Source organism: Procambarus clarkii, unplaced genomic scaffold, assembly GCF_040958095.1.
Source record: "Procambarus clarkii isolate CNS0578487 unplaced genomic scaffold, FALCON_Pclarkii_2.0 HiC_scaffold_100, whole genome shotgun sequence".
Taxonomy (NCBI): Eukaryota; Metazoa; Arthropoda; class Malacostraca; order Decapoda; family Cambaridae; genus Procambarus; species Procambarus clarkii.
In genome coordinates, this window is record NW_027189133.1 from 2,307,404 (window position 1) to 2,332,312 (window position 24,909).

Genomic DNA, 24,909 nt, shown 5'->3' on the forward strand with positions numbered 1-24,909 from the left:
TATGGAATTTAAAATAATGAATTATTTCAGGCGGTTCTGCGGGTTTACAACCGAATTGTTTAAAAATCACACTATTTTAAATGTATGAGTCACTAGTATGCTCTGATATATGTTCTGCAATGAAAATAAAGATTGTTTTGTTGTTAATTACTCCATAAATGTGTAATGTGTTAATTCAGTCTAAAATCTTTTTGCAACGTTTATATGCGATATACGTAGCTGGCAACTACCTAATATTTAAAAATAATAGTTACAACATTCTATTAATATATAATGTTGAAATAAAATATCACACAAAGTCTGTATACCTGTTTTTAGATGTCTTTTAAATTTTCTTTTAAAATAGTATTAATGATTTTTGTGAATCTTGAGTAAAAATTATGTTAATTATTATTAATCTAATTGTTATTATTTTAAGTAAAAGAATTGCAAGTATTCGAATAACCACGGGGTCTCTGTTTGTGTATGAATGCACGGATTTGTTTTTGTTATAAGATGGACGCCTTAGAAAGCATGGTGCAGGTGGCTCGCATCCGATCCCACGATCTTCACCCCTAAATCAACACAACAACAGGCCACCTGTGTTATCCAGGTATTTAGTATTTACGATTATAATAAGTAATATTTCTTGTATAATAATATAGCAGCAGGTGGTGTAGTGGTAGGACACTCGACTGGCGTTCCGCGGGCGCTATGTCATGGGTTCCTATCCTGGCCGGGGAAGATTTGCTGGGCGCAAATCCTTAACTGTAGCCTCTGTTTAACGCAACAGTAAAATGTGTACTTGGATGAAAAAACGATTCTTCGCAGCGGGGATCGTATTCCAGGAACCTGCCCGAAACGCTACGCGTACTAGTGGCTGTACAAGAATGTAACAACTCTTGTATATATCTCAGGTTAGGGGCTAGGCATTTACACTCTTAGGTCAGCAAACTAGCTAGAAGGTTAGACCATTAGACTCCACTAGTCAATCGGGGCCCTGCATGGCCCAGCTTATCCTAACCTAGCCCAGCTTAAACCATCTTAGCATAGTTAGTTCTAGCTGTGCATAGTGCTTGCACAGCCTTGCTTATCCTAGTTTACCTCTTCCTAGCCTACCGTAGCCAAGCCTATCCCAGTATACCCTTACCTAGTCTTGCCTAGCTTTTAAACATGACCAGTCCTTCCTACCCTAGCCAAGCCTTGACCAGCTTAGCGAAGCCAATCCCTGCCTAGATTTAGCATAGCCTAGTTTTTTTAATTTATATATAGAGGGTACCACCTCTGGTTGAGTTTGTAGGAACCCTCCACTTATAGGGTTGAGGGTTCCATATATATTTATATATATATTATATAATATAAATAATGTGTGTGTAAACATGCCATGTGTGTGTAAATCACAAAAATTAACACTTGATTATATATATATATATATATATATATATATATATATATATATATATATATATATATATATATATATATATATATATATATATATATATATTAGTATATTTTGGTAGCAGTCTTTCCTGTAGACATATATTATTAAATATGACCGAAAAAGTAAGATTAATAATTCTAACACGAATTTTCTCAATCTTTCGTACATTTCGTTTCACTGTTGGAGGTAAATCAAAAATCAATTCTCCAAAATTCATTTTTATTTCTAGTCTGACGCGACACGAGCGCGTTTCGTAAAACTTATTACATTTTCAAAGACTTTAGTTCACAAATACACAACTGAATAGAACTTACGCATCTCCGATTTTATATCTACATTTGAGTGAGGTGGAAGGGGTGATGTGGCATTAACACAAGACAGAACAAGATGTGGTATTAATAGGGTATTAATTTCATCAACATTTCATGTTGATGATTTCAATAATTTCAATAATTTCATGTTGATGAAATTAATACCCTATTAATACCACATCTTGTTCTGTCTTGTGTTAATGCCACATCACCCCTTTCACCTCACTCAAATGTAGATATAAAATCGGAGATGCGTAAGTTCTATTCAGTTGTGTATTTGTGAACTAAAGTCTTTGAAAATGTAATAAGTTTTACGAAACGCGCTCGTGTCGCGTCAGACTAGAAATAAAAATGAATTTTGGAGAATTGATTTTTTATTTACCTCCAACAGTGAAACGAAATGTACGAAAGATAGAGAAAATTCATGTTAGAATTATTAATCTTACTTTTTCGGTCATATTTAATAATATATATATATATATATATATATATATATATATATATATATATATATATATATATATATATATATATATATATATATTTATATATATATAATATAAATAATGTGTGTGTAAACATGCCACGTGTGTGTAAATCACAAAAATTAACACTTGAAGAAAAATGTGACAGTGTCAGACCACGAAGGAAGAATTGAAACAGGAATTTCCTTAAGTACTTTCATATATTAATACATCTTCAGAAGGAATAATTTTTTATATAAATTAAATTAAAAAAAATCATTCCTCCATGGTCTGACACTCATATATATATACTGTATATATATATATATATATATATATATATATATATATATATATATATATATATATATATATATATATGTATATATATATATATATATATATATATATATATACATATATATATATATATATATATATATATATATATATATATATATATTATATATATATACGTATATATATATATATATATATATATATATATATATATATATATATATATATATATATATATATATATATATATATATAAATATATATATATATATATTTATATTTATATATATATATATATATATACAGTATATATATATATATATATATATATATATATATATATATATATATATATATATATATATATATATATATATATATATATATATATATGTCGTACCTAATAGCCAGAACGCACTTCTCAGCCTAGTATTCAAGGCCCGATTTGCCTAATAAGCCAAGTTTTCATGAATTAATGTTTTTTCGTCTACCTAACCTACCTAACCTAACCTAACCTAGCTTTTTTTGGCTACCTAACCTAACCTTACCTATAAATATAGGCTAGGTTAGGTTAGGTAGGGTTGGTTAGGTTCGGTCATATATCTACGTTATTTTTAACTCCAATAAAAAAAAATTTACCTCATACATAGAGAAAAGGGTTGCTTTATCATTTCATAAGAAAAAAATTATAGTAAATATATTAATTCAGGAAAACTTGGCTTATTAGGCAAATCGGGCCTTGAATAGTAGGCTGAGAAGTGAGTTCTGGCTACTAGGTACGACATATATATATATATATATATATATATATATATATATATATATATATATATATATATATATATATATATATATATATATATATATATATATGTCGTACCTAGTAGCCAGAACTCACTTCTCAGCCTACTATGCTAGGCCCGATTTGCCTAATAAGCCTAGTTTTCATGAATTAATGTTTTTTCGACAACCTAACCTACCTAACCTAACCTAACCTAACGTTTTCGGCTACCTAACCTAACCTTACCTATAACGATAGGTTAGGTTAGGTTAGGTAGGGTTGGTTAGGTTCGGTCATATATCTACGTTAATTTTAACTCCAATAAAAAAAAATTGACCTCATACATAATGAAATGGGTAGCTTTATCATTTCATAAGAAAAAAATTAGAGAAAATATATTAATTCAGTAAAACTTGGCTTATTAGGCAAATCAGGCCTCGCATAGTAGGCTGAGAAGTGAGTTCTGGCTACTAGGTACGACATATATATATATATATACACGTACATATATATATATATATACGTACCTAGTAGCCAGAACGCACTTCTCAGCCTACTATGCAAGGCCCGATTTGCCTAATAAGCCAAGATTTCCTGAATTAATATATTTTCTCAAATTTTTTTCTCATGAAATGATAAAGCTACCCATTTCATTATGTATGAGGTCAATTTTTTTTATTGGAGTTAAAATTAACGTTGATATATGACCGAACCTAACCAACCCTACCTAACCTAACCTAACCTATCTTTATAGGTTAGGTTGGGTTAGGTAGCCAAAAAAGCTAGGTTAGGTTAGGTTAGGTAGGTTAGGTAGTCGAAAAAACATTAATTCATGAAAACTTGGCTTATTAGGCAAATCGGGCCTTGCATAATAGGCTGAGAAGTACGTTCTGGCTACTAGGTACGACATATATATATATATATATATATATATGTCGTACCTAGTAGCCAGAACGCACTTCTCACCCTACTATGCAAGGCCCGTTTTGCCTAATAAGCCAAGTTTTCATGAATTAATTGTTTTTCGACTACCTAACCTACCTAACCTAACCTAACCTAACTTTTTCGGCTACCTAACCAAACCTAACCTATAAAGATAGGTTAGGTTAGGTTAGGTAGGGTTGGTTAGGTTCGGTCATATATCTACGTTAATTTTAACTCCAATAAAAAAAATTGACCTCATACATAATGAAATGGGTAGCTTTATCATTTCATAAGAAAAAAATTAGAGAAAATACAATAATTCAGGAAAACTTGGCTTATTAGGCAAACCGGGCCTTGCATAGTAGGCCAAAAAGTGAGTTCTGGCTACTAGGTACGACATATATATATATATATATATATATATATATATATATATATATATATATATATATATATATATATATATATATATATGTCGTACCTAATAGCCAGAACGCACTTCTCAGCCTACTATTCAAAGCCCGATTTGCCTAATAAGCCAAGTTGTCATGAATTAATGTTTTTTCGTCTACCTAACCTACCTAACCTAACCTAACCTAGCTTTTTTTGGCTACCTAACCTAACCTTACCTATAAATATAGGTTAGGTTAGGTTAGGTAGGGTTGGTTAGGTTCGGTCATATATCTACGTTAATTTTAACTCCAATAAAAAAAAATTGACCTCATACATAGAGAAAAGGGTTGCTTTATCATTTCATAAGAAAAAAATTATAGTAAATATATTAATTCAGGAAAACTTGGCTTATTAGGCAAATCGGGCCTTGAATAGTAGGCTGAGAAGTGAGTTCTGGCTACTAGGTACGACATATATATATATATATATATATATATATATATCGTACCTAGTAGCCAGAACGCACTTCTTTGCCTACTATGCAAGGCCCGATTTGCCTAATAAGCCAAGTTTTCATGAAATAATTGTTTTTCGACTACCTAACCTACCTAACCTAACCTAACTTTTTCGGCTACCTAACCAAACCTAACCAATAAAGATAGGTTAGGTTAGGTTAGGTAGGGTTGGTTAGGTTCGGTCATATATCGACGTTAATTTTAACTCCAATAAAAAAAAAATTGACCTCATACATAATGAAATGAGTAGCTTTATCATTTCATAAGAAAAAATTTAGAGAAAATATATTAATTCAGGAAAACTTGGCTTATTAGGCAAATCGAGCCATGCATAGTAGGCAGAGAAGTGCGTTCTGGCTACTAGGTACGACATATATATATATATATATATATATATATATATATATATATATATATATATATATATATATATATATATATATATATATATATTATGTGTGTGTGTGTACTCACCTAGTTGTGCTTGCGGTGGTTGAGCTCTGGCTCTTTGCCCCGTATGTATGTATTCATAATATATATATATATATATATATATATATATATATATATATATATATATATATATATATATATATATATATATATATATATATATATATAGATATATATATATTATATATATCCTGCCTGAAATGCTGTGCGTACTAGTGGCTTTACAAGATAGTTCTTATAAAGATAGCATTTTGTGGTTATTCTCTATATCTGGTTCACCTAACAGTAAGTAAGTACCTGGGAGTTAGACAGCTGCTATGGGCTGCTTCCTAGGGATGTGTGTGTGTGTTTGTATTCATGTTGAATTTTACAAAGTAGGAAGAGATGTTTGTAAAAAAAAAAATCAAATATTTTTGAAAGTATAAGTAGATCTGATATTTTTCTTTAATTGTTTATGTCTGCTGTCTCGCCTCCTTTATAAAATGGCATCATTCTTGCTTTTTTAAGGATATCAGGAAAAGTAAGGCACTCCAGAGATTTGTTGACTCCTTCCTAGTGTTGCCTAGCCCAGCCCAGACAAGACAGGCTGGGCATCCTAGCCTCACGCAGCTTAGCCCCAACCTACATGTAGCATCCCAGTCCATCCTAAGTGATCATTACCTTACTGGCTGTGTTTTCTCTTCAGCCCTGAATGTAATGTGGTGGAACATAAGCAGATACATATCAGGTCTTAGAGAATCTGTACTTCATACATTTCTTAATAATGTCTCACAAATATTTAAATAATTAAAAAAAATTGTATAATAACTTCATATTATTCTTGCAATTTATTTTTGCATTTTTTTTTATACAAAATTTACATTTTAAAAGATTACCTCTATTTTTATAATGATGACTTGAAGACTACAGTGCCATCCACAGCAAATCATGGTCTTAAAATATCTCCTAGCAATGACGAAACCAATTTTCACAGAGATCAAATTTTTGCTAAGCAGTAGTCACAGGTAAATATATATTATATATATAATATTATATATATAAAATTAACTACTTCATTGCTCAAAGCACCTTTAGGCATTCTGAGAGTTGTGCTATTTTATTATTAATTAATTAGGCTATATTTTAATGTTTTGTAATGTTTTCATTACTCTTTTTGTTTTGAAATATAAATTGTTGAGTTTTGAAACATTTTCACATTAACTATACCTGAATATTTATAAACAAACAAATACCAGAACTATGTCCTTGATAATTGCACTAAGAAGTCTTTGCCAAAATCAGGTGCTCAGTGCAGTAGTTAAAAACTTAAAAGTTGTACCACCTCTGGTGCATGATTAGGGACCTATAGCCTCAGAGAAGAAAATAAAGAGTACTCAGAGAAGGCCTTGAATAATAGGCAGGCTGTTTGTGTGTGTTTCGACGGTAAGCTTGCTGACACCATATGTAATTACCTAAGTGTAGTTACAGGATTAGAGCTACGCTCGTGGTGTCCCGTTTACCCAGCACTCTTTGTCACATAATGCTTTGAAACTACTGAGTGTCTTGGCCGCCACCACCTTCTCACTTAACTTGTTCCAACCGTGTACCACTCTGTATGCGAAAGGAAATTTTTGTATATTTCTTTGGCTTCTTTGTTTAGTTAGTTTAAATCTATGACCTTTTGTCCTTGAAGTTCCAGGTCTCGGGAAATCTTCCCTATCGATTTTATAAATTCCTGTTACTATTTTGTACATAGTGATTTTATCACCTTTTTTTGTCTTCTAGTTTTTGCATATTTAATGCCTCTGACTTCTCCACATAGCTCTTGCCCTTTAGTTCTGGGAGCCACTTAGTAGCATGTCTTTGCACCTTTTCCAGTTTGTTGATGTACTTCTTAAGATATGGGCACCACACAACCGCTGCATATTCTAGCCTTGGCCGAACAAAACTCGTGAACAATTTCTTTAGTATTTCGCCATCCATGTATTTAAACGAAATTCTGAAGTTAGAAAGCGTGGCATAGGCTCCTCACACAACGTTCTTTATGTGGGCCTCAAGTGATAGTTTTCTATCTTGAATCAACCCTAGACCTCTTTCTTTATCAGAATTATATAAAGATTTCTCACATAATCTATAGGTTGTGTGGGATCTTTGTTCTATTCCACATTCCATAACATGGCATTTATTCACATTAAATTTCATTTGTCAAGTGGTGCTCCATATACTTATTTTGTCCAGGTCTTCTTGAAAGGCATGACAATCATCTGAATTTCTTATCCATCCCATTATCTTAGCATCATCAGCAAACATGTTTATATAATTCTGTATTCCAACTGGTAGATCTTTTATGTAGACAATGAACATTACTGGTGCATGTACTGTGGTACTCCACTTGTGACACTTCTCCAGTCCGATTGCCTCTGATTACTGCCCTCATTTTTCTATCAGTCAGAACATTTTTCAGCCATGTTAGAAGCTTACCTGTCACCCATCCAAAATTTTCTAGTTTCCAGAACAACCTCTTATGTGGAACTCTGTCGAAAGCCTTTTTTATGTCTAGATAGATGGAGTCAACCCAACTACCTTTTTCCTTTAAAATCTCTGTGGCTCAATCATAGAAACAGTAAATTCGATACACAGGATCTTCCAGATCGAAAACAGTACTGTCTGTGTAATATTATATAATTTCTCTCCAGGTGTTCTACCCATTTAGTTTTTATTATTTTTTTCAATCTTTTCACTGTTACACTTGTCAATGATTCAGGTTTATAATTGAGGGGGGTGGGGTCTTCCCTGTTGCCACTTTTGTAGATTGGAACTATGTTAGCCTTTTTCCACATGTTTGCTATGACTCCTGTACACAGGGATGCCTGAAAGATCAGGTGAAGTGGAAGGCTGAGCTAAGATGCACATTCTCACAGAACCCATGGTGAATCTCCATCTGAACCAACTGCTTTGTTCTTACTTAGCTCCTTTAGCATATTTTCCACTTCATCTCTAGACACCTCTATACGCTCTATGATGTTCTCAGAAATTCTTATTGTGTCTGGTTCTCTTAAGATTTCATTTTGTATAAACACACTTTGGAGCTTTTCGTTTAATGTTTCACACATTGCATTATCATCTTCCGTGAATCTGTTTCCTATTTTCAACCTCTGGATATTATCCTTTACCTGCAATTTGTTGTTTATGAATTTGTAGAATAGGCCCAGTTCTGTTTTACAATTATCCATTATCCCTTTTTAAAAAAAAATTTCTGCCTCTCCCCTTACTGCTGTATATTTGTTTCTCGCATCTTTGTATCGCTGGTATGATTGGGGGTTTCCCTTCTTTCTATATTGATACCTGCTTGATGGGGTTCTGCTCTTCTACTCCCCAAGCCCGGCCCGAGGCCAGGCTCGACTTGTGAGAGTTTGGTCCACCAGGCTGTTGCTTGGAGCGGCCCGCAGGGCCACATACTCACCACAGCCCGGCTGATCCGGAACTTCTCTTAGAAAACAGTCCAGTTTTCTCTTGAAGATGTCCACGGTTGTTCCGGCAATATTTCTTATGCTCGCTGGGAGGACGTTGAACAACCGCGGACCTCTGATGTTTATACAGTGCTCTCTGATTGTGCCTATGGCACCTCTGCTCTTCACTGGTTCAATCTTGCATTTTTTTCCATATCGTTCACTCCAGTACGTTGTTATTTTACTGTGTAGATTTGGGACCTGGCCCTCCAGTATCTTCCATGTGTATATTATTTGGTATCTCTCTCGTCTCCGTTCTAGAGAGTACATTTGGAGAGCTTTGAGACGATCCCAATAATTTAGGTGTTTTATCTCGTCTATGCGTGCCGTATATGTTCTCTGTATTCCCTCTATTTCAGCAATCTCTCCTGCTCTGAAGGGGAAAGTGAATACTGAGCAGTATTCGAGACGGGACAACATAAGTGACTTGAAGAGTACAACCATTGTGATGGGATCCCTGGATTTGAAAGTTCTCATAATCCATCCGATCATTTTTCTGGCTGACGCAATATTTGCTTGGTTATGCTCCCTAAACGTTAGATCGTCGGACATCATTATTCCCAAATCCTTGACATGCTGTTTTTCTTCTATGGGAAGATTCGATTGTGTTTTGTACCCTGTATTATGTTTCAGATCCTCATTTTTGCCGTACCTGAAATTTATCACTGTTAAACATCATGTTATTTTCTGCTGCCCAATCGAAAACTTTGTTGACATCTGCTTGTAGTTTTTCAATGTCTTTCATTCCATTTTTGTGTCTTTTGGTCTGTGGCCCTCTCGCAATTTCTGTTGAACCAATCCTGTTTTCTGGCCCTGCATCTCTGTTTTGGTATGAATGTTTGTGTGCCTTCATTGTATATTTTGCAAAATTTGGCATACATTTAATTTACTTCCCTGTCTAGCAACAAGTCTGCCCAATTACTTATTAACAAAATTTTGAAATTCCCCATAGTGACCTCTCTCTCTTGAAATCAAGTTTATCAACTGTTTCAATGTCCCCATTTTCTGTGTGTGTGTGTTTGGAGGCTAAGCTTGCTGATACCATTTGTGTGTGTGTTTGGAGGCTAAGTTTGCTGACACCGTGTGTGTAATCACCTATTTTTACTCACCTGTGTAAATAATAATAGGGGTGTGTACCACCTCTGGTGCAATTGTAGGGACCCACAGCCTTGAAGAAAATAAAGAGTATTCAGAGAAGACCTTGTGGATTCTCACTGAACACTAATCTTTTCTTCTCCTACCACCCCTCTTATTTTGTTTTATGCTGTATTCTATTATATATCATGTAAATACATAGCCAAATGGCAATATTTATTATGTCTATACAAAAAGAAGACATCCACTTTATTTTTTTTCTCTCCTTTATGCTGTATTCTATTATATATCATGTAAATACATAGCCAAATGGCAATATTTATTATGTCTATACAAAAAGAAGACATCCACTTTATTTTTTTTCTCTCCTTTGTTTCTATGTGGATTTTGTTGTGACTTCTACATATTGGAGAATACATATCCGGCACTAAGCATGTGAAGTTTGAACGAAATTGGTCAACATGTAAATTAGCCACAGGTGGCCGAAGTTGTGACTTTTATTTTTTTGGCAGATTTATTTGCAGAGGTCAAACACTACTCTGTCTATTTAGCTTGTATTCATTAATGAGGACGAGATGAGGGCCTTATCACTAATAAATAGGAAATAAGGTATTGCAACATACATGTTTTGTTATAATAAACATGAGAATGAAGGTAACTGCAGAAGGCCTATTGGCCCATACGAGGCAGCTCCTATTTATATCCACCCAATCTCATTCATGTATATGTCTAACCTACTGTTAGACTGTTAAGGGGCCCAGTGTCTGTTTTTTCAGTTTTCTCTAACTTATCCCGAGATATTTTTTTGTTTTTTTCGTGACTTCATTTCAATACATATTGACCCACAACTTTCACATATTCGAGTACGAATGCCAAACAATCCTAATTATAACCTACAAGATATGTTATAAATTAGAAGTACTATATTTATTGTTGAGAACTTTAGATGCATTTTTCTCTGTGAAAAACAATTTATACTTTTGAAACGTAATAAAAATTTCATTTTCTGACCGATTCTCACCATTTTTACATATTATGTGCAAAGTTCATAGTGCTAAGGTTCCTAATGAATCGATTTGTCATAAAGAACATAAGAACAAAGGTAACTGCAGAAGGCCTATTGGCCCATACGAGGCAGCTCCTATAAGAACATAACATAAGAACAAAGGCAACTGCAGAAGGCCTATTGGCCCATACGAGGCAGCTCCTATTTATAACCACCCAATCCCACTCATATACATGTCCAACCCATGCTTGAAACAATCGAGGGACCCCACCTCCACAATGTTACGCGGCAATTGGTTCCGCGTAATTCCAATTGGTTTGGAATTTCGTATCATCGGCAAATACTATCTATAACCACCCAATCCCACTCATATACTTGTCCAACCCGCGCTTGAAACAGTCGAGGGACCCCACCTCCACCACGTTACGAGGCAATTGGTTCCACAAATCAACAACCCTGTTACTGAACCAGTATTTACCCAAGTCTTTCCTAAATCTAAACTTATCCAATTTATACCCATTTTTCGTGTTCTGTCTTGTGTTGATATTTTTAATACCCTATTAATATCCCCCCTGTTATATCCATTCATCCACTTGTAAACCTCTATCATGTCACCCCTAACTCTTCGCCTTTCCAGTGAATGCAACTTAGGCTTTGTTAATCTCTCTTCATATGAAAGATTTCTAATTTGGGGAATTAACTTAGTCATCCTACGTTGGACACGTTCAAGCGAATTTATATCCATTCTATAATACGGCGACCAAAACTGAACTGCATAATCTAAATGGGGCCTAACTAGAGCAAGATATAGCTTAAGAACCACACCAGGTGTCTTGTTACTAACGCTTCGATTAATAAATCCCAGTGTCCTATTCGCCTTATTACGAACATTCATGCATTGATCCATTTGTTTTAAATTCTTACTAATCATAACTCCCAGATCCCTTTCGCAATCTCAACACCATCTAGCTCGTATCTTGTAACTCTATCATCATTGCCTAGCCTCAGAACTTTACATTTATCAGCATTAAACTGCATTTGCTAATCCTTTGACCATTTCAAAACCAACTTGAAGTGATAGTAAGTCCTCCTCCGAATTAATTTCCCTGCCGATTTTCGTATCATCGGCAAATTTGCAAATGTTGCTACTCAAACCTGAATCTAAATCATTTATATATATTATAAACAACAGAGGTCCCAGGACAGAGCCCTGAGGTACTCCACTAACAACATTATCCCACTCTGACTTAACCCCATTTATACTAACTCTCTGTTGCCTTTGGAATAGCCATGCCCTAATCCAACTTAATATAGCACCCCCAATACCATGAGCTTCTATTTTTTTAATTAGTCTTTCATGTGGCACTGTATCAAAAGCTTTGCTAAAGTCAAGGTACACAACATCACAATCCTTACCACTATCAACTGCCTCAACTATGCTGGAAAAAAAAGTTAGCAAATTTGTTAAACATGAACGGCCATTTGTAAAACCATGTTGCGACTCATTTATTAATTTATGTTTTTCAAGATGGAGACGAATTGTATTTGCAATTATTGATTCAAGTAACTTTCCCACAATAGACGTTAGGCTAATTAGCCGATAGTTTGACGCAAGTGATCTATCTCCTTTCTTAAAAATTGGTACCACATTTTTAGGAGCTGCCTAAATTCTAGGAGCTGCCTCGTATGGGCCAACAGGCCTTCTGCAGTTGCCTTTGTTCTTATGTTATGTTCACATTAGCTGCCTTCCATGACTCTGGCACTCTGCCTGACTCTATTGATTTATTAAATATGGTAGACAGTGGCTCGGAAAGCTCCTCTTTGTATTCTTTAAGCACCCTGGCAAACACTTCATCCGGCCCTGGGGATTTGTTTGGTTTTAGTTTTACTAATTGTTTAATTACATCCTCCCTGGTAACTACTAAACTAGTCAACCTGTCCTCATCCTCACCCACATAGACTTGTTCGACTGAAGGCATATTGTTAAGTTCTTCTTTAGTAAATACAGATATAAAATATTTGTTAAAAATACTACTCATCTCCTTTATGAAAAACATAAATTAATAATTGAGTCGCAACATGGTTTTATAAATGGCCGTTCATGTTTAACAAATTTGTTATCTTTTTATTCTAGCATTGTTGAGGCAGTTGATAGTGGTAAGGATTGCGATGTTGTATACCTTGACTTTAGCAAAGCTTTTGATACAGTGCCACATGAAAGACTGATTAAAAAGATAGAGTCTCATGGTATTGGGGGTGCTATATTAAGCTGGATTAGGGCATGGCTATACCAAAGGAAACAGAGAGTTAGTATAAATGGAATCAAGTCAGAGTGGGAAAATGTTGTAAGTGGAGTGCCTCAAGGCTCTGTCCTGGGACCTCTGTTGTTTATAATATATATAAATGATTTAGATTCAGGTTTGAGTAGCAACATTTGCAAATTTGCCGATGATACGAAAATCGGTAGGGAAATTAATTCGGAGGAGGACTCACTATCACTTCAAGTTGATCTAGATAGGGTTTTGAAATGGTCAAAGGATTGGCAGATGCAGTTTAATGCTGATAAATGTAAAGTTCTGAGGTTAGGTAATGATGATAGAGTTACAAGATACGAGCTAGATGGTGTTGTGATTGCGAAGTCGGATTGCGAAAGGGATCTGGGAGTTATGATTAGTAAGAATTTAAAACATAAGAACATAAGAACATAAGAACAAAGGTAACTGCAGAAGGCCTATTGGCCCATACGAGGCAGCTCCTATTCTATAACCACCCAATCCCACTCATATACTTGTCCAACCCGCGCTTGAAACAATCGAGGGACCCCACCTCCACAATGCTACGCGGCAACTGGTTCCACAAATCAACAACCCTGTTACTGAACCAGTATTTACCCAAGTCTTTCCTAAATCTAAACTTATCCAATTTATATCCATTGTTTCGTGTTCTGTCCTGTGTTGATACTTTTAATACCCTATTAATATCCCCCCGGTTATGTCCATTCATCCACTTGTAAACCTCTATCATGTCACCCCTAACTCTTCGCCTTTCCAGTGAATGCAACTTAAGCTTTGTTAATCTTTCTTCATATGAAAGATTTCTAATTTGGGGAATTAACTAAGTCATCCTACGCTGGACACGTTCAAGTGAATTTATATCCATTCTATAATATGGCGACCAAAACTGAACTGCATAATCTAAATGGGGCCTAACTAGAGCAAGATATAGCTTGAGAACCACACCAGGTGTCTTGTTACTAACGCTGCGATTAATAAATCCAAGTGTCCGATTTGCCTTATTACGAACATTTATGCATTGATCCTTTTGTTTTAAATTCTTACTAATCATAACTCCCAGATCCCTTTCGCAATCCGACTTCGCAATCACAACACCATCTAGCTCGTATCTTGTAACTCTATCATCATTACCTAACCTCAGAACTTTACATTTATCAGCATTAAACTGCATCTGCCAATCCTTTGACCATTTCAAAACCCTATCTAGATCAACTTGAAGTGATAGTGAGTCCTCCTCCGAATTAATTTCCCTACCGATTTTCGTATCATCGGCAAATTTGCAAATGTTGCTACTCAAACCTGAATCTAAATCATTTATATATATTATAAACAACAGAGGTCCCAGGACAGAGCCTTGAGGCACTCCACTTACAACATTTTCCCACTCTGACTTGATTCCATTTATACTAACTCTCTGTTTCCTTTGGTATAGCCATGCCCTAATCCAGCTTAATATAGCACCCCCAATACCATGAGACTCTATTTTTTTAATCAGTCTTTCATGTGGCACTGTATCAAAAGCTTTGCTAAAGTCAAGGTATACAACATCGCAATCCTTACCACTATCAACTGCCTCAACAATGCTAGAATAAAAAGATAACAAATTTGTTAAACATGAACGGCCATTTATAAAACCATGTTGCGACTCAATTATTAATTTATGTTTTTCAAGATGAAGACGAATTTTATTTGCTATTATAGATTCGAGTAACTTTCCCACAATAGACGTTAGGCTAATTGGTCGATAGTTAGACGCAAGTGATCTATCTCCTTTCTTAAAAACTGGTATCACATTAGCAACTTTCCAAAACTCTGGCACTCTGCCTGGCTCTATTGATTTATTAAATATGGTTGACAGTGGGTCACAAAGCTCCTCTTTGCATTCTTTAAGCACCCTAGCAAACACTTCATCCGGCCCTGGGGATTTGTTTGGTTTGAGTTTTACTATTTGTTTAAGAACATCCTCCTTGGTAACTGCTAAACTCGTCAACCTGTCCTCGTCCCCACCCACATAGACTTGTTCGGCTGAAGGCATATTGTTAAGTTCCTCTTTAGTAAATACAGATACAAAATATTTATTAAAAATACTACTCATCTCTTCATCACTATCTGTTATTTGACCTGTCTCAGTTTTTAATGGACCTATCCTTTCCCTAGTCTTAGTACGATATAACTGAAAAAACCCTTTAGGATTTGTCTTTGCTTGCCCTGCTATGCGAACTTCATAGTTTCTTTTTGCTTTCCTTATCTCTTTTTTAACATTTCTAACCAGTTGTACGAATTCCTGTTCTAAAGTGACCTCCCCATTTTTAATCCTTTTGTACCAAGCTCTCTTTTTACCTATAAGGTTCTTCAAATTCTTTGTTATCCACTTTGGGTCATTAGTATACGATCGATTCAATTTGTATGGTATACTACGTTCCTGTGCTTTGTTTAGAATATTCTTAAATATTCTTAGAATATTCTTAGAATATTAGTTGTGGGAGATTCCCAGATAAGGTATTTGGATAGAACGTTTTGTGCTAGAGATAGGGGGAACAGGTTAAGGGTTTGCTATCCCGGAGCTGGCATTGGTGATATTATAAACAACATGAATGATATTATGGCTGGTAATGGGAACAATCCCATTATTTGCATTAGCGTGGGAGGAAATGATGTTGGTCGAGTCAGGAGTGAGGAACTGATTCAGAGGTATAAAACAGCCATAGAGTTAGTTAGGAGCAAGGGAGGAATCCCGATCATATGTGGCATTCTTCCAAGAAAGGGAGTGGGAAATGAATGGATATCGAGGGCACTTGGTGTCAATTGCCGGCTGGAAAGATATTGCAAATCAAATGCAATATCTTTCATAGACAACTGGGAACACTTCTATGGAAGAAGTGAAATGTATGCTCGTGATGGGGTGCATCTATCGAGAGCTGGGGTTGTTGCTGTTGCGAACTCGTTAGAAGAAGTGGTTAGAGGTGTTTGTTTGGGTTTAAACTGTTAGTAGATAGAGGTATGGGAATTGATTTGGAGGAAGGAGGTAATAAAAGTATGTGTTTGTGGGAGAAAGGAATTGGCAAAACGATCAGGGAAAGAGAAGGTCCGCAAAATAACAATTCACTTAGGGTATATTACACTAACAGTAGAAGTCTAAGAAATAAAATTAACGAATTAAATGCTCTTGTCTGCACAGAAAAAATAGATATTATTGCACTTACCGAAACGTGGATGAATGTAGAAAATAGAGAACTATTAGCTGAATATCAAATATATGGATTTAAACTATTTCACACAGATAGATATATTAGACGAGGAGGTGGAGTAGCCATATATGTTAGGGACAATTTGAAATGTAGTCTCAAAGAGGGAATCAAAACAGAGCCACACACAGAAACTATTTGGATTGAATTAAACGAAAAAGCTAATAATATTATAATAGGAGTAATATATAGGCCACCAAATTTAGACAGAATGGAAGCAAAGCATCTATGGGATGAAATATCTAGAGCATCTAGATCTAACAGTATTTATGTCATGGGTGACTTTAATTTTAGCGGAATAAACTGGTTGAACAAAACAGGGAATAGTGAAGCAGAAGATTTTCTAGAATTAATTGACGATTGCTTTCTTACGCAACACATTAAGGAACCAACACGGGAAAATAATATTTTAGATTTAGTGTTAACTAACAGGGAAACGCAAATTAATGACATCGAAATAGGGAGTGAGCTAGGGAGCAGTGATCACAAAGAAATCAGATTTAGCATAGAATGGAATAGACCAGTAGGAGAAAATTCTGTTAAAGTGCCAGATTTTCGAAAAGCTGATTTTAATAGCCTAAGAAATTTTTTGGGTCAAATTGATTGGAAAGGCTTGGGTATGGGGTGTGGGCCGGTCTTGGAGCGAGACATGAACCCAGCGATAGGTGACTTAAATGGGGATTTCGATGTGGATTCAATATATAACTTATTTAAGAATATTCTAAACAAAGCACAGGAACGTAGTATACCATACAAATTGAATAGATCGTATACTAATGACCCAAAGTGGATAACAAAGAATTTGAAGAACCTTATAGGTAAAAAGAGAGCTTGGTACAAAAGGATTAAAAATGGGGAGGTCACTTTAGAACAGGAATTCGTACAACTGGTTAGAAATGTTAAAAAAGAGATAAGGAAAGCAAAAAGAAACTATGAAGTTCGCATAGCAGGGCAAGCAAAGACAAATCCTAAAGGGTTTTTTCAGTTATATCGTACTAAGACTAGGGAAAGGATAGGTCCATTAAAAACTGAGACAGGTCAAATAACAGATAGTGATGAAGAGATGAGTAGTATTTTTAATAAATATTTTGTATCTGTATTTACTAAAGAGGAACTTAACAATATGCCTTCAGCCGAACAAGTCTATGTGGGTGGGGACGAGGACAGGTTGACGAGTTTAGCAGTTACCAGGGAGGATGTTCTTAAACAAATAGTAAAACTCAAACCAAACAAATCCCCAGGGCCGGATGAAGTGTTTGCTAGGGTGCTTAAAGAATGCAAAGAGGAGCTTTGTGACCCACTGTCAACCATATTTAATAAATCAATAGAGTCAGGCAGAGTGCCAGAGTTTTGGAAAGTTGCTAATGTGATACCAGTTTTTAAGAAAGGAGATAGATCACTTGCGTCTAACTATCGACCAATTAGCCTAACGTCTATTGTGGGAAAGTTACTCGAATCTATAATAGCAAATAAAATTCGTCTTCATCTTGAAAAACATAAATTAATAATTGAGTCGCAACATGGTTTTATAAATGGCCGTTCATGTTTAACAAATTTGTTATCTTTTTATTCTAGCATTGTTGAGGCAGTTGATAGTGGTAAGGATTGCGATGTTGTATACCTTGACTTTAGCAAAGCTTTTGATACAGTGCCACATGAAAGACTGATTAAAAAAATAGAGTCTCATGGTATTGGGGGTGCTATATTAAGCTGGATTAGGGCATGGCTATACCAAAGGAAACAGAGAGTTAGTATAAATGGAATCAAGTCAGAGTGGGAAAATGTTGTAAGTGGAGTGCCTCAAGGCTCTGTCCTGGGACCTCTGTTGTTTATAATATATATAAATGATTTAGATTCAGGTTTGAGTAGCAACATTTGCAAATTTGCCGATGATACGAAAATCGGTAGGGAAATTAATTCGGAGGAGGACTCACTATCACTTCAAGTTGATCTAGATAGGGTTTTGAAATGGTCAAAGGATTGGCAGATGCAGTTTAATGCTGATAAATGTAAAGTTCTGAGGTTAGGTAATGATGATAGAGTTACAAGATACGAGCTAGATGGTGTTGTGATTGCGAAGTCGGATTGCGAAAGGGATCTGGGAGTTATGATTAGTAAGAATTTAAAACAAAAGGATCAATGCATAAATGTTCGTAATAAGGCAAATCGGACACTTGGATTTATTAATCGCAGCGTTAGTAACAAGACACCTGGTGTGGTTCTCAAGCTATATCTTGCTCTAGTTAGGCCCCATTTAGATTATGCAGTTCAGTTTTGGTCGCCATATTATAGAATGGATATAAATTCACTTGAACGTGTCCAGCGTAGGATGACTAAGTTAATTCCCCAAATTAGAAATCTTTCATATGAAGAAAGATTAACAAAGCTTAAGTTGCATTCACTGGAAAAGCGAAGAGTTAGGGGTGACATGATAGAGGTTTACAAGTGGATGAATGGACATAACCGGGGGGATATTAATAGGGTATTAAAAGTATCAACACAGGACAGAACACGAAACAATGGATATAAATTGGATAAGTTTAGATTTAGGAAAGACTTGGGTAAATACTGGTTCAGTAACAGGGTTGTTGATTTGTGGAACCAATTGCCGCGTAACATTGTGGAGGTGGGGTCCCTCGATTGTTTCAAGCACGGGTTGGACAAGTATATGAGTGGGATTGGGTGGTTATAGAATAGGAGCTGCCTCGTATGGGCCAATAGGCCTTCTGCAGTTACCTTTGTTCTTATGTTCTTAAATAAGTTATATATTGAATCCACATCGAAATCCCCATTTAAGTCACCTATCGCTGGGTTCATGTCTCGCTCCAAGACCGGCCCACACCCCATACCCAAGCCTTTCCAATCAATTTGACCCAAAAAATTTCTTAGGCTATTAAAATCAGCTTTTCGAAAATCTGGCACTTTAACAGAATTTTCTCCTACTGGTCTATTCCATTCTATGCTAAATCTGATTTCTTTGTGATCACTGCTCCCTAGCTCACTCCCTATTTCGATGTCATTAATTTGCGTTTCCCTGTTAGTTAACACTAAATCTAAAATATTATTTTCCCGTGTTGGTTCCTTAATGTGTTGCGTAAGAAAGCAATCGTCAATTAATTCTAGAAAATCTTCTGCTTCACTATTCCCTGTTTTGTTCAACCAGTTTATTCCGCTAAAATTAAAGTCACCCATGACATAAATACTGTTAGATCTAGATGCTCTAGATATTTCATCCCATAGATGCTTTGCTTCCATTCTGTCTAAATTTGGTGGCCTATATATTACTCCTATTATAATATTATTAGCTTTTTCGTTTAATTCAATCCAAATAGTTTCTGTGTGTGGCTCTGTTTTGATTCCCTCTTTGAGACTACATTTCAAATTGTCCCTAACATATATGGCTACTCCACCTCCTCGTCTAATATATCTATCTGTGTGAAATAGTTTAAATCCATATATTTGATATTCAGCTAATAGTTCTCTATTTTCTACATTCATCCACGTTTCGGTAAGTGCAATAATATCTATTTTTTCTGTGCAGACAAGAGCATTTAATTCGTTAATTTTATTTCTTAGACTTCTACTGTTAGTGTAATATACCCTAAGTGAATTGTTATTTTGCGGACCTTCTCTTTCCCTGATCGTTTTGCCAATTCCTTTCTCCCACAAACACATACTTTTATTACCTCCTTCCTCCAAATCAATTCCCATACCTCTATCTACTAACAGTTTAAACCCAAACAAACACCTCTAACCACTTCTTCTAGCGAGTTCGCAACAGCAACAACCCCAGCTCTCGATAGATGCACCCCATCACGAGCATACATTTCATTTCTTCCATAGAAGTGTTCCCAGTTGTCTATGAAAGATATTGCATTTGATTTGCAATATCTTTCCAGCCGGCAATTGACACCAAGTGCCCTCGATATCCATTCATTTCCCACTCCCTTTCTTGGAAGAATGCCACATATGATCGGGATTCCTCCCTTGCTCCTAACTAACTCTATGGCTGTTTTATACCTCTGAATCAGTTCCTCACTCCTGACTCGACCAACATCATTTCCTCCCACGCTAATGCAAATAATGGGATTGTTCCCATTACCAGCCATAATATCATTCATGTTGTTTATAATATCACCAATGCCAGCTCCGGGATAGCAAACCCTTAACCTGTTCCCCCTATCTCTAGCACAAAACGTTCTATCCAAATACCTTATCTGGGAATCTCCCACAACTAATGTTTGCTTAGGTACTTCCTTTACTTTCTGAGGGGCCTGCGCTTCCTTTCTCTTCGTTGCTTTCCCTTTTGCGCGATCCACAGTCTCTCCACAGCACTCATCCTCCAAAACGTCAAATGAATTTGAAGTTGCTATGGCGTTTGAAGGCGGCTTTATCAAAGTCTTCTTAAGGCCCCTGTCTTTCGCAACTCTCCAAGACGAGGTCCCTTTACTGCTGGTCTCCTCCTTCGTTACTTCTCGTTGTTTTTTAAGCTGACGCACCTCCTCCCGCAGAGAGTCCAACTCTGTCCTCAGGGCTCCCACTAGAGTCACCAGGTCCTTCACTACAAAAGGATCAATGCATAAATGTTCGTAATAAGGCAAATCGGACACTTGGATTTATTAATCGCAGCGTTAGTAACAAGACACCTGGTGTGGTTCTCAAGCTATATCTTGCTCTAGTTAGGCCCCATTTAGATTATGCAGTTCAGTTTTGGTCGCCATATTATAGAATGGATATAAATTCACTTGAACGTGTCCAGCGTAGGATGACTAAGTTAATTCCCCAAATTAGAAATCTTTCATATGAAGAAAGATTAACAAAGCTTAAGTTGCATTCACTGGAAAGGCGAAGAGTTAGGGGTGACATGATAGAGGTTTACAAGTGGATGAATGGACATAACCGGGGGGATATTAATAGGGTATTAAAAGTATCAACACAGGACAGAACACGAAACAATGGATATAAATTGGATAAGTTTAGATTTAGGAAAGACTTGGGTAAATACTGGTTCAGTAACAGGGTTGTTGATTTGTGGAACCAGTTGCCGCGTAGCATTGTGGAGGTGGGGTCCCTCGATTGTTTCAAGCGCGGGTTGGACAAGTATATGAGTGGGATTGGGTGGTTATAGAATAGGAGCTGCCTCGTATGGGCCAATAGGCCTTCTGCAGTTACCTTTGTTCTTATGTTCTTATGTTCTTATCATTATCCGTTATTTGACCTGTCTCAGATTTTAATGGACCTATCCTTCCCCTAGTCTTAGTTCGATATAACTGAAAAAACCCTTTAGGATTTGACTTTGCTTGCTCTGCTATGCGAACTTCATAGTTTCTTTTTGCTTTCCTAATCTCTTTTTTAACATTTCTAACCAGTTGTATGAATTCCTGTTTTAAACTGAGTTCCCCATTCTTGATCCTTTTGTACCAAGCTCTCTTTTTTACCTATAAGGTTCTTTAAATTATTTGTTATCCACTTTGGGTCATTAGTATTCGATCTATTCAATTTGTATGGTATACTACGTTCCGTTGCTTTGTTTAGAATATTCTTAAATAAGTTATATATTAAATCAACATCGAAATCCTCTTTTACGTCACTTATCGCTGGGTTCATGTCTCGCTCTAAGACCGGCCCACACCCCATACCCAAGACTTTCCAATCTATTTGACCCAAAAAATTTCTTAGGCTATTAAAATCAGCTTTTCGAAAATCTGGCACTTTAACAGAATTTTTTCCTACAGGTCTATTCCATTCTATGCTAAATCTGATTACTTTGTGATCACTGTTCCCTAGCTCACTCCCTATTTCGATGTCATTAATTTGTGTTTCCCTGTTAGTTAACACTAAATCTAAAATATTATTTTCCCGCGTTGGTTCCTTAATGTGTTGCGTAAGAAAGCAATCGTCAATTAATTCTAGAAAATCTTCTGCTTCACTATTCCCTGTTTTGTTCACCCAGTTTATTCCACTAAAATTAAAGTCACCCATGACATAAATACTGTTAGATCTAGATGCTCTAGATATTTCATCCCATAGGCATAACTTTCATCCCATTTCATGAAGCCATAACGTTTGGAGTTATAAATATTTTGCATATAAATTTGGCACATATTTGGATGGCCCCCATTCAAAAAATGTTTTACAGTAAACTATACTCTTGAACAATATTTTTCTCACTGGCAATTGAAAGTTATATGCCATTATATGCCAAATATAATATGCATTATATTGGTAATCATTGATGAGTATCTCTTAACTTCTTGTTTTGTAACTAGGCAAATTCTATTTTCAATTTTTCATAATCGTGTTTCTTTTTACAGTAATTGTTTTATTAACACTTTGGCGCACTGTACAGTATGCCACTTGTGGGCCAGGGGTTGTTTAATCTTTTGGCAGTTAGTTGCTTAGTGAGGAGCGGACTCAAGATGGCTCAAAATGCTCAGAATACTCACACAAATTTATATGAATGTAATATTTTGGAATCTTATAAAACAAAAATTGTATGACTAAAAATTCTCCTTCTTTCCCATCAACAGGTCTTCCTCACTGGGCTTGCTCGGCTTTTGTGTTTCTGTGAGGGTGCCATCATCGTTTACCCTTCAAGACTGACTCATGCTGGCATTGCATTTGTGGACTTCCCTTCACAGTAAAGAGTCCTTCTCCATATGGTGATTGTCCAGGGCAAGCAGGGTGTGACTGCCATCTTGGAGAAGCAGGGTCTTTTAATATGAAGAATCTTCCGTCTTCCCTACTTACGCCAGCTTGTGCCAGCCTTGCATTCTTGTTACTTCATGGCCCTTGGGCCTTTTTTATTTATTTTACCTAATAATTTTTTTTATTAATACCCGTGTTTCACAATGTTTCAGATCCTTAACATTTTAAGCACCAATTGTATTGACTAATGTACGTCTTGTAACCTTTAAGACATAGATAGACAAGACATAGATAAATGAGTGAATAATACTGAGTGACTAGGTTAGGGCGAGGAACATCGTACAGTGTCTGACTTTGGAAGAATGCCTACTGTTTTAGAAACCTTATTGCTATGATCATAATCGTTTTGGTTAAAAAGCATTTGTTGTCACTCCTACACTGTGGCTTGTTGAGCTTGAAACCTTTGCTCCTTGTTCGTGTTACATCTGACCTTTTGAAGAAATTGTATGAATCAATATCCTCCAAATTGTTCAGTATTTTAAAGGTTTCGCTCTATTACTCTCTCATTTGCATATATCTAAGCATATAGATTAGATTTTTTATTCAGGTAAAGGTACATACATTGCAGATGAGTTACAAAGGGAAAGACAATGGCTAGAGTTCACTAGCTCTATTGGAAGAGAAACGTCTGCAAGACAAGTGTGGGCAAAAATTCAGGTTGCTAAGGGGAGCAGAGCCCGGCCTGCGGCTCACAACGACCCCCAACGGCTTCATTTTGTATCTTCTCCAACTTGCCCATCCTACCTTTACCAAAACAAGAAATGACAGGTGCAGCATAATCAATAAGAAATCTTACAGTACTCAAGTACATCATTCGTAGCACAGGGACTCCCACTCCTTTCCACAGCATGCCAAGGCCTTCAGAGGTTGTAATTTCTTCCGACATTGACCCAACAGTCTGTTCATCTCAGTTTCCAAACTCTCATGGGTATATCCAACATATATGCCTAAATATTTATATATATATATTAACTCTCTCTATATTTTTACCGTTTATTTCCAATATAATGGGCCTCCGACTTCTACATTCAAACTTTAGTTTTGTCTTCATTAACCACCAGTCCCATGTGGTGACACAGGTTTCCGAAATTGTCCAACACTGTTTGAACCTTTGAAATATCTTTGCCCTGAAACAAAATATCATCGGCATATATGATTGGAGTTACCCAATTTGAGTATTTCTCAGATGCTATCTTATTCATTGGTACATTAAACAGGGAGAGACTCAACACTCCTCCCTGAGGTGTGCAGAGTTCTTGACCTTGATACCTTGAACCATACAACCTTGATACCACACCTGAGCCTTCCTTTCCTGAAGATAATTCCCTATCCAGCGCAATAATCTCCCTTCAACACCAAGACCAGCTAATTCATATAAAATAACCTCTTTGTTGGCTTTATCAAAAGCTCCTTGTAAATCAATAAATATTCTATAATAATCATTACCATTAGCTAGACATTTAATAATACAGTCAGAGGTACTTTTTCCTCTGAGGAACCCGAACAAAT

The 24,909-nt window shown here is 35.9% G+C and overlaps 1 long non-coding RNA gene across 2 annotated transcripts; it reads left to right on the plus strand.

Moving 5' to 3' along the window:
- The first annotated feature begins 497 nt into the window (after window positions 1–497).
- On the plus strand, window positions 498–23,530 carry LOC138360202 (uncharacterized). 2 transcript variants are annotated; one of them, XR_011226236.1, is made up of 2 exons: window positions 498–592; window positions 23,223–23,530. It is a non-coding gene; the product is annotated as an uncharacterized lncRNA (long non-coding RNA). The 2 variants fall into 2 exon arrangements; XR_011226235.1 differs by lacking the exon at window positions 498–592 and adding an exon at window positions 6,454–6,568.
- The last annotated feature ends 1,379 nt before the right edge of the window (window positions 23,531–24,909 follow it).